The sequence below is a fragment of the Panthera leo genome, chromosome C2 (genome assembly GCF_018350215.1).
Source record: "Panthera leo isolate Ple1 chromosome C2, P.leo_Ple1_pat1.1, whole genome shotgun sequence".
In the NCBI taxonomy this organism is placed as follows: Eukaryota; Metazoa; Chordata; class Mammalia; order Carnivora; family Felidae; genus Panthera; species Panthera leo.
The window spans coordinates 149,845,304-149,855,656 of record NC_056687.1 but is presented as its reverse complement, the minus strand read 5'-3'; the positions used below and the strand labels follow the sequence as shown (position 1 = coordinate 149,855,656).

The 10,353-nt window shown below is 49.3% G+C and overlaps 1 long non-coding RNA gene across 1 annotated transcript; it reads left to right on the top strand.

Annotated features, from left to right (window-relative positions):
* The first annotated feature begins 6,564 nt into the window (after positions 1 to 6,564).
* Positions 6,565 to 8,874, top strand: LOC122198679. The gene is made up of 3 exons (XR_006193095.1): positions 6,565 to 6,744; positions 7,043 to 7,204; positions 8,655 to 8,874. It is a non-coding gene; the product is annotated as an uncharacterized LOC122198679 (long non-coding RNA).
* Positions 8,875 to 10,353: the final 1,479 nt, after the last annotated feature.

The following is a 10,353-nucleotide window of genomic DNA, read 5'->3' as shown; positions in this document are numbered from 1 at the left end:
TTTGTAAATAAAGTTTTATTGGAACACAGCCATGCTCGTTCCATTACATATCCTCCTTGGCTGCTTTCCTACTGTTACAGCCGAGTTGAGTAGCTGCAACAGAAACTGTATGGGCTGCAAAGCCTAAAATATTTACTCTCTAGCAAACTGTCTCGAACAGAAAAAGTTTGCCAGTTTCTGATCTGGACCTGAACTTGACCTGGGAATCGGGAGTATGGGCTCAGAGGGTCACTAAACGTGGGCTAATTATTATTACCTTTCACAGGACAACAGTTGGGCAGGACATACAGGACAAGGAAAGTGAATCGCAGTAATGAATTCAGCAAACGAAGTGCAAATTACCAGATAGGCGTGGCATTATTACGTGATAAATGTGAAATGATAAGCTTCCAGGTTGGCCCCCTAACCTCTTTGTCATCAAAATATATTCTATAGAGCAATTTTTATTTTGTCCCCATGACACATATTTCCAATTTTAGGCTAAGCAAGGGTGGTAATTTACATTAAAAACTCTACAGGGGCGCCTGGGTGGCTCAGTCGGTTGAGCGTCCGACTTCGGCTCAGGTCACGATCTCACGGTTTGTGAGTTCAAGCCCCGCGTCGGGCTCTGTGCTGACAGCTCGGAGCCTGGAGCCTGCTTTGGATTGTGTGTCTCCCCCTCTCTCTTCCCCTCCCCCACTCATGCTCTGTCTCTCTCTGTCTCAGAAATAAATAAACATTAAAAAAAATTAAAAAAACAACTCTACAAACCCATCACTTCTCAGCCTTTTGGCTAAGATCAAGTATAAAAACTACAAACCTTTCCAACCACTGAGATAATAGATGTTCAACTCTTAAAAAAAAAAAGCCAACTGGCATCATTCTGTCCAGAGATTAGATCAAATTCCATTCCGAATCTTGCAGAAAGTGAAATGCTGCCCTGAGATGTCTACAAGACCCCAGAGGCCACATTTGTGGGGCCGCCCCTCACACAGAGCTGCACCTCTGCGATGCTGGCTCTGTTCTCAGCATTTCCTCCCACCTGTGCCTGCTGTCACCACCCTGCCTCACTGAGTCGTCTTCGACACTCAGCCACATGTCAACACTTGCACACGTTCTCTTCCGGTGTTTCGGAACTTGCCGAACCTTGGGAGAGACAGGACAACATGGCAGTCCGCACTGGGAACTCAGAGTGAATGCTGTAGAACCCTGGTTCCCAAACTGTGTGCCAAGGCACCCTGGGGTGCTGCAGCCAACTCACAGCAGTGCTGGAAGATATTTTACGTTTTCGAAGGAAACAAAGGGACATTCAGTCGGGCACTGCACACGTTACTAACTCAAAGTAGTTCACTGTTTCAACAGCAGATTGCGCTACCCTCCTTTCAATGACACCTTTGTGACTCGTCGATGTTTGAGGTTACTGATGTTAGAAGCACGTCTAGAGAGAAACTCAACATGGAACAGGAAATGAGGGCGGAGGCATCTAATCCGATTCCAAAGTTGAGAGGTTCGCACCGCCCAAGATGCACGCATCTGATTGGTAAATCATTGTGATTACTTAACAATAAAATAAAATAAGTTTTCATTTAACTTTTCTTGCAAACTGCCGCTAAGTTGTTAGGCCATATTAAGCTGTTTGAGCTTACCACTTGATAAAAGAACCATTAGGTGGGGCGCCTGGGTGGCTCAGTCGGTTAAGCGTCCGACTTCAGCTCAGGACACGATCTCGCGGTCCGCGAGTTTGAGCCCCGCGTCGGGCTCTGGGCTGATGGCTCAGAGCCTGGAGCCTGCTTCCGATTCTGTGTCTCCCTCTCTCTCTGCCCCTCCCCCGTTCATGCTCTGTCTCTCTCTGTCTCAAAAATAAATAAACGTTAAAAAAAATTTTTTTTTAAAAGAACCATTAGGTAATTCGTTTGACCTAGGGGCCGCGGTGAAAAAAATCACAAACACTAAGGGTGCTATGAGCTGAGAAAGTTTTGGAACGGTTGTTGTAGAAGTTAAACCGTTGAAGAAAGTCAACGGGCCATTTCTTCCATCGTAGATGCCAGCTCCTGGCCAAGGGGTTCATCATTTCTCTCTCTCTCTCTCTCTCTCTCTCTATCTCTTTTAATTTATATTCAAGTTAGTTAATTTACCGTGTAGTTTTAGCTTCAGGAGTAGAACCCAGTGATTCATCTCTTACATACGACACCCAGTGCTCATCCCGAAAAGTGCCCTTAATGCCCATCACCCATTTAACCCATCCCGCCACCCGCCTCCCCTCCAGCAGCCCTTCTGTGCTGGGTCCCTATTTCTCAGCTCCCAATTGCCTCCAGTACAGAACACTTGAGTCCCCAGTGCTGACTTACCCCTCGTGTTCCCTTCCAACCTCCAGCAGCTTATCAAGGTATTTTCCACACAAAGACAGTTCCTCCCTCCACCCCCAAACAAATTCTTTTACTAGAAAATAAAAAAAATATTGGGGGGAGGGGTCTTCTAATATATACTGTTGTGATACCAGAGAAGAGGGTGTGCATGTCGAGAGCCCCGGGCACTCAGCAGGAGGGAGAAAGAAAGGTCAACTCAGAAGCAAGACTGGTGATGAAAAGGAGAGAAAGAGGTCCAAGAGAAGGTTGCCTGCCTCACAACGGCGCCCTGATCACACGCTGTGTTAGCAAACGTGTTTAAATGTGCCCAGCGACCTAACACAGAGCATGGAACACTTCCCTTCTCGTCCCTATCGCTACAAAGTTTAAATTTTGTCTACACTCAGAAGGCAGGCTTGTATAGCATGTCAGTTTCCTCCTGCAAGTAAATAACCCTGGTAAGCGGTGGGGGCCAAACCTGGTCATTTTATCCAGCAGCTATGTCTGTTTCCTCAAACGGTTTCTGCAAAATTAATGAAAGTTTTCTTAGCCATGTCATCCGTGGGCTTCGTTGGAGCACACACACCAGCCTCTCGCTTTAACCTTTATTCCGTTCTTATTTAAAAGAATGTTGTCCAGCTTTGCCAGTTTTGGGGCGGGGTGGCATGGAAAGAACAGAATCTTTCGCAAGAGCAGGTCTGACCTGCCGTTTAGGAAGGCTTTGCCTGCGCTGTTTGCTCTGAAGTCCGAGTACCGTGTTCCCTCTGCCTCCTCCATACCCATCACTGTCCAACGGCTGACAGAATGATGGACACACAAAATCATTCTTTCCCGGAGCAGAAATCTCTCGCCCCAAGGGGTTTTGGGTAGTTCCTCTGACACATCTTTGGCCATCAGTCTCCTTTAAAATGGGATCCATATTCCGCTCTGCATTGCAAGAACCACCTGTTCCCGTGTTTCTTTGCATTAATTTGCATTAATCCCCATGGCAAACAGGACCTCTGCATTGCTGACAACACTCTGAGGGGGCCGTTTCCGGGGCATAGATGTGATAAGTGAGGAGGAACATGGCATTCTTGAGGCTTTGGTTGGGAATGCCTGCTTAGAATTATTTCTTGTTCATCCATGCTAAGGAGCAAACATCTCCTGAAATTTCAGGTGGACAGTCCGTGTTTCATTTTCTCTGTACACAGAGAGATCTCAATCTAATCTCAACCGCGTCATTCCAAAAAAAAGAAAAATGACTCCTACTGTTCCAAGCACTGGACTAAGGGCTTAGAGTCGCTGGTCTCCATATGTGACTGCCATCAATTACTTCCCATGCCGCACGCACCCACTGTTTCTCACTTGAAGAGATGGAGTGCATTTCTGCTTCCTTTGAATCTGGGCTTGGCCCTTTGGTCTGCTCTGACCATCACAAGGTCGTGATAATGACACTGTGCCAGTTCTAGGCCTAACCTTTCGGAGGTCTGGGGGCTTCTGCTTCTTTTCTTTCTTGGGAGCCAACTGCCAAATGAGAAGTGCAACTATGCGGACACTTCCATGCTGGGAGGTGACCCAAGTGTCTGGATGGAGAGGCCACGGAGCCACACAGAGGGAGAGCGAGCACCGCTTGGACGGCCTCCAGCCATTCCCGCCGTGCCGAGTGAGGTGCGAGACGTGTGCGCGAAGAAGCCATCTTGGATGTTCCAGCCCAGAAGAACCACCAGCCGAGCACAGCCTCTAGGCAGAGTTGTGAGATCACAAACCGTCGTTGTAGGTCCCTAAGTTTTGGGTTGATGTGTTGGGTTGATTAACTATCCTTAATAAGTATTATTTCATTTAATGAACATAACCACCAACTTGGTGAGGTACAATCTGCCCAGCCCCCCCAAGAACCCCCCCACCCCATTTCACAAGGGAGGAAACTGAGGCTTGGAGAGCTACATGATCTGTCTGATGTCACACAGCTAACTGTGACATGGCTGAACCGGCACATGGTCCCAGGCCTGCCTGATTCCCAAAGCTCGGGGTGTCCTCTGTTCAAAAGAAATCTGTTAAAATGCTTGGATTAGCAGATGCTCATAGCTCCTGACTACCCTTCCCTTCATGTTTCCCTAAAAGAAACCCCCGTGTCAGACTTTTCACAAAGATGGACTGTGGCCATGTGAAGCACGTCTGGGAATGACAGCTGCTGACAGGGACGGAGAGGACAAGGGGACAGCTGGGGAAGGAGGTAGCGTTTGTCGAACAGCTACCATGTGCTTCTTGGGCATGATGGACTGACAGAATCCTCAGGCAAGCCGGCAAGTATGCATAACCACGTCTGCTTTACAGATGAGAAAACTGAGCACAGAAGTTGAGGAACTTGCCCAAAGCAACCTGCAAGCAAATCGCGAAGACAGCATTTGACCGCAAGCCTGTCCAGCTCCCAAGTCTGCAGTCTTTCTGATCTAATGAAAACCAAAGACCTGGCCCTATGTGCACAACTCTGAGATTTTTAACGTTGGAGGTGTGGGCATTTCCAGTTTTTACGTTTTACTTTGCAGTACCCTCATTTTGCTAAAGCCAAAAGGCAACCCGGGGACAGAAACAGAGGAAAAGAATGACACGTTTCAAAGAAAGACCCGCGAGAACTAACTGAAATGCAAACCTATTCAGGACAGCGAAACAAAATCGGGAAAACGCCTGGTGTGGGTGGAGGTGGCGGGAGGCCCAATGCGCAGGACCCATCCTAGCAGCCGGGTCTGGAGGCCTCCCTGCAAAACTCCTTCGGCAGGGCTACCAGTTGTTACGGTGGTTTCTAAGGAACTTTAGAATGTTTTGGGGAGTCACCCCTTTGTAAAAGTCACCCCTCTACCCGTCACGGCCCCTTTAAACGATAGCAGCAAAGATTCCAGCAAAGAACTTGTGGCCCCGTGGAATCGCCTGTAGTTCCTGTCCCTGCGTCCTGGGACAGTCTGCCTGCCCTTGTGAAGGTGTGGGCGTGCGTGCATGTGCGCGTGCGCACACACACACACACACACACACCGGTGCACACACCCTCACTCACGCACACATGCTCACTCGCACCTGGTGGACCTCACAGCACACTGACTCTATCAGCAAACCAAGCACTGTCCTAGTTTCCCTTGGGTCCCCTAGTTACTTAAGAGTCAACATGGATAGCGCTCTCTTTTTCAGAACAGAGGCTCTGGGGACCAGCCGAGTGCTGTCTGTGTTCCATGCAGTCTTCCCGGTCTGTCCCTGCATTCCTTTTTCCCCTGCCTGTGTCCCCAGCACGGAAGGGACACAGGCATCTTTGGAATTCTCCCCCTTCCTCAGACCCACGGCAGGTGCAGAGGCTCTGGAGGTCTGTGCTGCTCGCCGGCTTGCCTTGGGAGGGAAGGCAGGACTGGCTACTTCTGGGCATCCCCCTCTCCGGCCTCTGGTCTCCTCTCACTACAACCAGGAGTTCTACAGCAGAGCTCTTAAGGGATCCTCCTTCCTCTGACCTACCGGTACCAGAGAGTCTTTTCCGGTCCGCAGACTGCCATGCTGGGGAGGACCATTCTGTCCTTCGAGCTCTGAAAGCCTCAGCCCTGTCATGTCCGTGTGGGGGGCTCTCGTCAGGGTCCTCCCGGGAGGACTGATGCATGGGTGGGTCTGTGAGCACCTGTGGACTTTGCCCCCCGCCCCATACACAGGACCCTCTGGTTAGAAACACGCATGTGGGTCTGGCTTAGTAATTAGATATGTGACTGGTCCCCTCCTTTTTTTTTTTTTTTTTGCTGCCAAGTAATTGCAGCCCCTGGTTCACCCCAAGAATAACTCTCTTATTAAAAAGTAGAAGAGAGGAGAGGAAAGCCTTATTAATCCACCCACATGCGCTGGTAGAGCTCCTGGTGAAGTAGGCGAATTAACAGTCCCATTTTGTAATTCTGCTTAAAGCAAAGTAGCAAGAGGCAGCCCTGTTGCCACCCCTCTCCCCACCTCATAAATGCTTCTGGTGGCTTTGGACAACTGGAGCTTATGAGAGCCTGAGTGACAACATTTTCGTAGCTGTGGAGTCATCTGCTATACCATGGATCTTGGGCTCCAGGCTCTGTGACCATGTATGATACTGTATCTTACTTCCTCCTCTATCCAGAGCCGTAAGATGGTGTTTCTTGTCCTCTCCACAGCTGCCTGAAAATGATCCGTGAAACTGTCTGAAGAGACTCTTCCGTCATCGCTGCAAGGCAGGGCTCAGGCTACGTACGGCTGAGCAGGCACGTGTTCTCAAATAAGAAAGGTTATGTAGGAAAGAGAGAGGACAGATCAAAGATCGGGACAGTGACTTGGTCAAGTCATGAAATCCTTCCGAGCCTCAGTGTTCTCATCTGGAAAATGGGAATAAGAACACATGCATTTGCTGCACAGAGTTATTTTAAGGCTTAAACAAGGTGGAGGTCTCGATCGGGTAAGCTCAGAGTTAATCGCTTGAAGATCCTACGATCTTTCCCAAGGCCTAGGTTGATTTTATTTTCTTCATCTGTAAGGGGAGGAAATGCACACCTAGGGAGGTTCATAAAATTGCCAGGCCTGGGTTTATGACAGGCAGAGCAGGGGTGGGGGCACCTGGGAGCTCTGGCTGCTTTGGGGTGGTCCCCACGCAGCATCTTGGTGGTTCCATTTCTGTTAAGGAGGAAGACGCGTGGGTGTGGGTTTCTCCTCTCTGCAGTTCAAAGTCATTCTTCCTTTATGGCAACACATAATAGGCATTTGCTGAATTGATTTGATGAGACTCTAAACAGAGCAACACAAAATAAAATGGCCTTGGGAAAAGACGAGTGAAGTGACCAAGTTTTCGATGAAGACCAAGCAAATAGATGGGTTTCATAAGAAGTCCATGCATCACCGAGAGCAGAACTGCCTCAGTCGTAAGTATATGGGAGTCAAGGCTCCTAGAGTTGGAAGGTCTTTACAGATTCTCTTTCTTCAACTCTCGTCTCACAGGTAAGGAAAATAAGAGGAAGGGATTTGGCCAGAGTGACCCAGAAGACGAAAGGTGTTGCCAGGTCCTTCCTAATCACTATATTTCCAGTAAACCCAGGACCATAAGTGCATCAAAAAAGTGGCCAAAGTTCCAGACCCGTATTTGCAGTTCTTAATCCAGAATACCAAGCTATGGTGGGTTCATCAAGGCTCAGTCAGAGCCCCTTATCCAACCAGATCCCAGAGGCTGGCAGGGAGGAATGTTGAGACCTCTTAGGCACTAGAAATATATCACAAGGCTGACCATGACCCAGAAAGGCCCCCCAAAGATGCAACATGGAACCTGGATGGGACGTAAGAGGACGGTGTCCAGGCAGAGGATGGATGAATAGTTGTTGTTGTGTTGTGTTGTGTTGTTGTGTTGGCAGGAGGCTGAATGGGAGAAATAGGGGGAGACAGGAAGGTGTCAGAAAAGTGGCACAGGGTGGGTAAGAACAAGAAAGTTCCTGCACGAACTGAGGCAGGTGGGAGAAAGAACGCCAGGGCCAAACTTCTAGAACTGGAGTGTAACACATCTGCCTGGCTCCAAAAAGACAAAAACAAAGAAGAACAAAACAAAAAAATCCAAAGGGATGCCCAGGCACAAGGAATGGATGTAAAAGCAGCACAAGTCTAGTGTGGACGGAACGGAACAGCTGGCCTGGCGCCCCATTAACTATCTTAGGATCCAGAAAGAGGATTGTCTAGAGGTGGTAGTCGTAGTTCCAATTATGTTGGAAAGGCTACAGGGGGGAGAAGGCAGACGGGTCCCGTTCTGCAAACTGTACCCAGAACCCACTTCACCCAGAGGGAAAGGAAAGGAAACCAAAGGCAGAGGAGTTGATGCATAAAGGTTTCTAAAACATTTATTTCCAAAACACACTTTAAAAAAAAAAAGTTGAGAACTAGTGGCAATAAGATCTAAGGGCTGGGGTCCTTTTTTACTGAGCTGACATTTCTCAGTCCTACAGTGGACAACAAGGAAGGGAGGGCAGAGCTCTCTCCACAGAGCCCTGGGTCGTATCTGGAGGAAAACCAAAGCCTCGAGGTCTCCTCCCACTTCTGGTCTTCAGCATATTTTTGGAAATATATGGTACGGTTAACGTCCCATTCTCATAAAGATTTGAGCCTTGAAATCTCTGACTTTATTCACAGCTGGACCTGGGCCTATTGACCATTGCTTAAGTGATTCCATGCCTGGGGGAGCCTAAGTTGGGGCTTTCATGTTCAAAGGACACGGTCCATTGAAGACTTGGAATATGGACTTGCTCTGATGTTCTTAGTCTTTGGTTCTCATAGCCAAAATAAGGCTGATTTCAAAAAGGTGACTGTTATTATCTTCCTCTCTTCCCCCAGTTTCCATATTATCAACTGTTCAAGGGCAGAGGAGGATAATGCTACATAGGAGCGGAGGAGTGGCCGTGCCGGCAGAGTTTAACTCTTGGGCTCTCAGTGTTTCTTTCCAGTCGGCAAACATCTCCACGACACCCTTCTGTTATGAAAAGCACACCATGTCAGATGAGCCTTTCAGCTGCACTTTGAGGGTTGGACTTGAGATAAAAGAAGAAAGATTTTGAAATCTGTATTCAGCCAGCATTGTCTGAAATTCCAAATCGGCACAAATTTAAAGGAGGGTCCCCATTCTTTCCTTTCATTGGGAGCATAATGGGAATGTTAACTGTTGTCCCAGCTCAAGCCATCAAGACGGGCTGGTTTAGTTCAGCCCAGGAACAGGCTCCAACACTCAGGGGCGTCGAGCTGGGCGGGGGCGGGGTGTACCCCATGGTTGGGTCACGTGGTGCTGCAGCGTAGGGGGAGGGCACACACAGGAGCAATGGGCAAGCAACAGGTGAGAGCACTGCTTGTTGGCTTGTGATGAGACCACGCACGGGTCTGGGTGGGTGTTAGGAAAATACACTTGGTGCTGGGCCAGCCCGGGAGGTCCTGGGGAGGCATACCTGGCAGAGACTTGCGGTTCCCTCCCAGGGGAAGGGGGCAGTGCTTCCTGTGGGAGAAAATGTGATAGAGGTATGTGACTGGAGACACATTAAATACCCATCAGGAGCTAAATATCGCGTAGGCGTGTGGCATGTAGAGCTTTTCGTGTAGACGCACGAGCTCATTCATGGTTCCCTAATTTGCAGAGGTGGAAACTGGCAGCTCAGAGAGTTAAAGGGCTGTGAGAGCTGTTTTTCCTCCCCGTCCCAGCCTCGAGGGCCTAGAGCTCTGGGCTGGGGTGGCCAACCGGAAGCGTTTATAGGACCCTGCCTTGCTCTGGGGCACAGCACACACTGGCCGGCCTTTATCCCCCAGACCAAGAACTGCTGCTTTAACTGGGACAGAGAGTGACAGCTTCCCATCAGCACCAAGCACCATGCACTGTGGGAAGAGCTGGCCTAAGCTAACCTGCTCCACTGGACGGCAAGACGCTTGCTTCCAGGCTCCTGAGGGGAACTCACCTTGTGTCTCTCTCCCGCTTGACTTGGCTCAAAGAGATGTAACCATATGGGGGCACCTGGGTGGCTCAGTCGGTTAAGTGTCCGACTTCGGCTCAGATCATGATCTCATGGTTTATGAGTTCGAGCCCCGCGTCGGGCTCTGTGCTGACAGCGCGGAGCCTGGAGCCTGCTTCCGATTCTGTCTTCCTCTCTTTCTGCCCTTCCCTTGCTCATGCTCTCTCTCTCTCTCTCTCTCAAACATAATAAACACTAAAAAAAAAGAGAGAGAAAGAAATGTAACCATAGCCATGGAAGCCCAGAAAACAGAACCCATGCCGAGCAGTTCAATCGAGGGATTTTTAAAAGGGAACCTGGTTATAGAGGTTTTGGAAGAGCTGAAAAAGAGACAGAGGGGCAAATTGAAGATCAGAAAGATGTGACCACTCTTAGAGCTAGAGGGACAAAGGGCAGAGATAGTGGCACCAGAACATAAGAGCCAGGCCTGCCTAGGTGGAGCCGAACCTTGGAATTGGAAACATGGGGGTAGCGGCCCCTGGGATCTGGAAGCACTGGGAAGGGTGAGCACACCTGCTCTCAGTTTCCCATGGGCTCTTCCC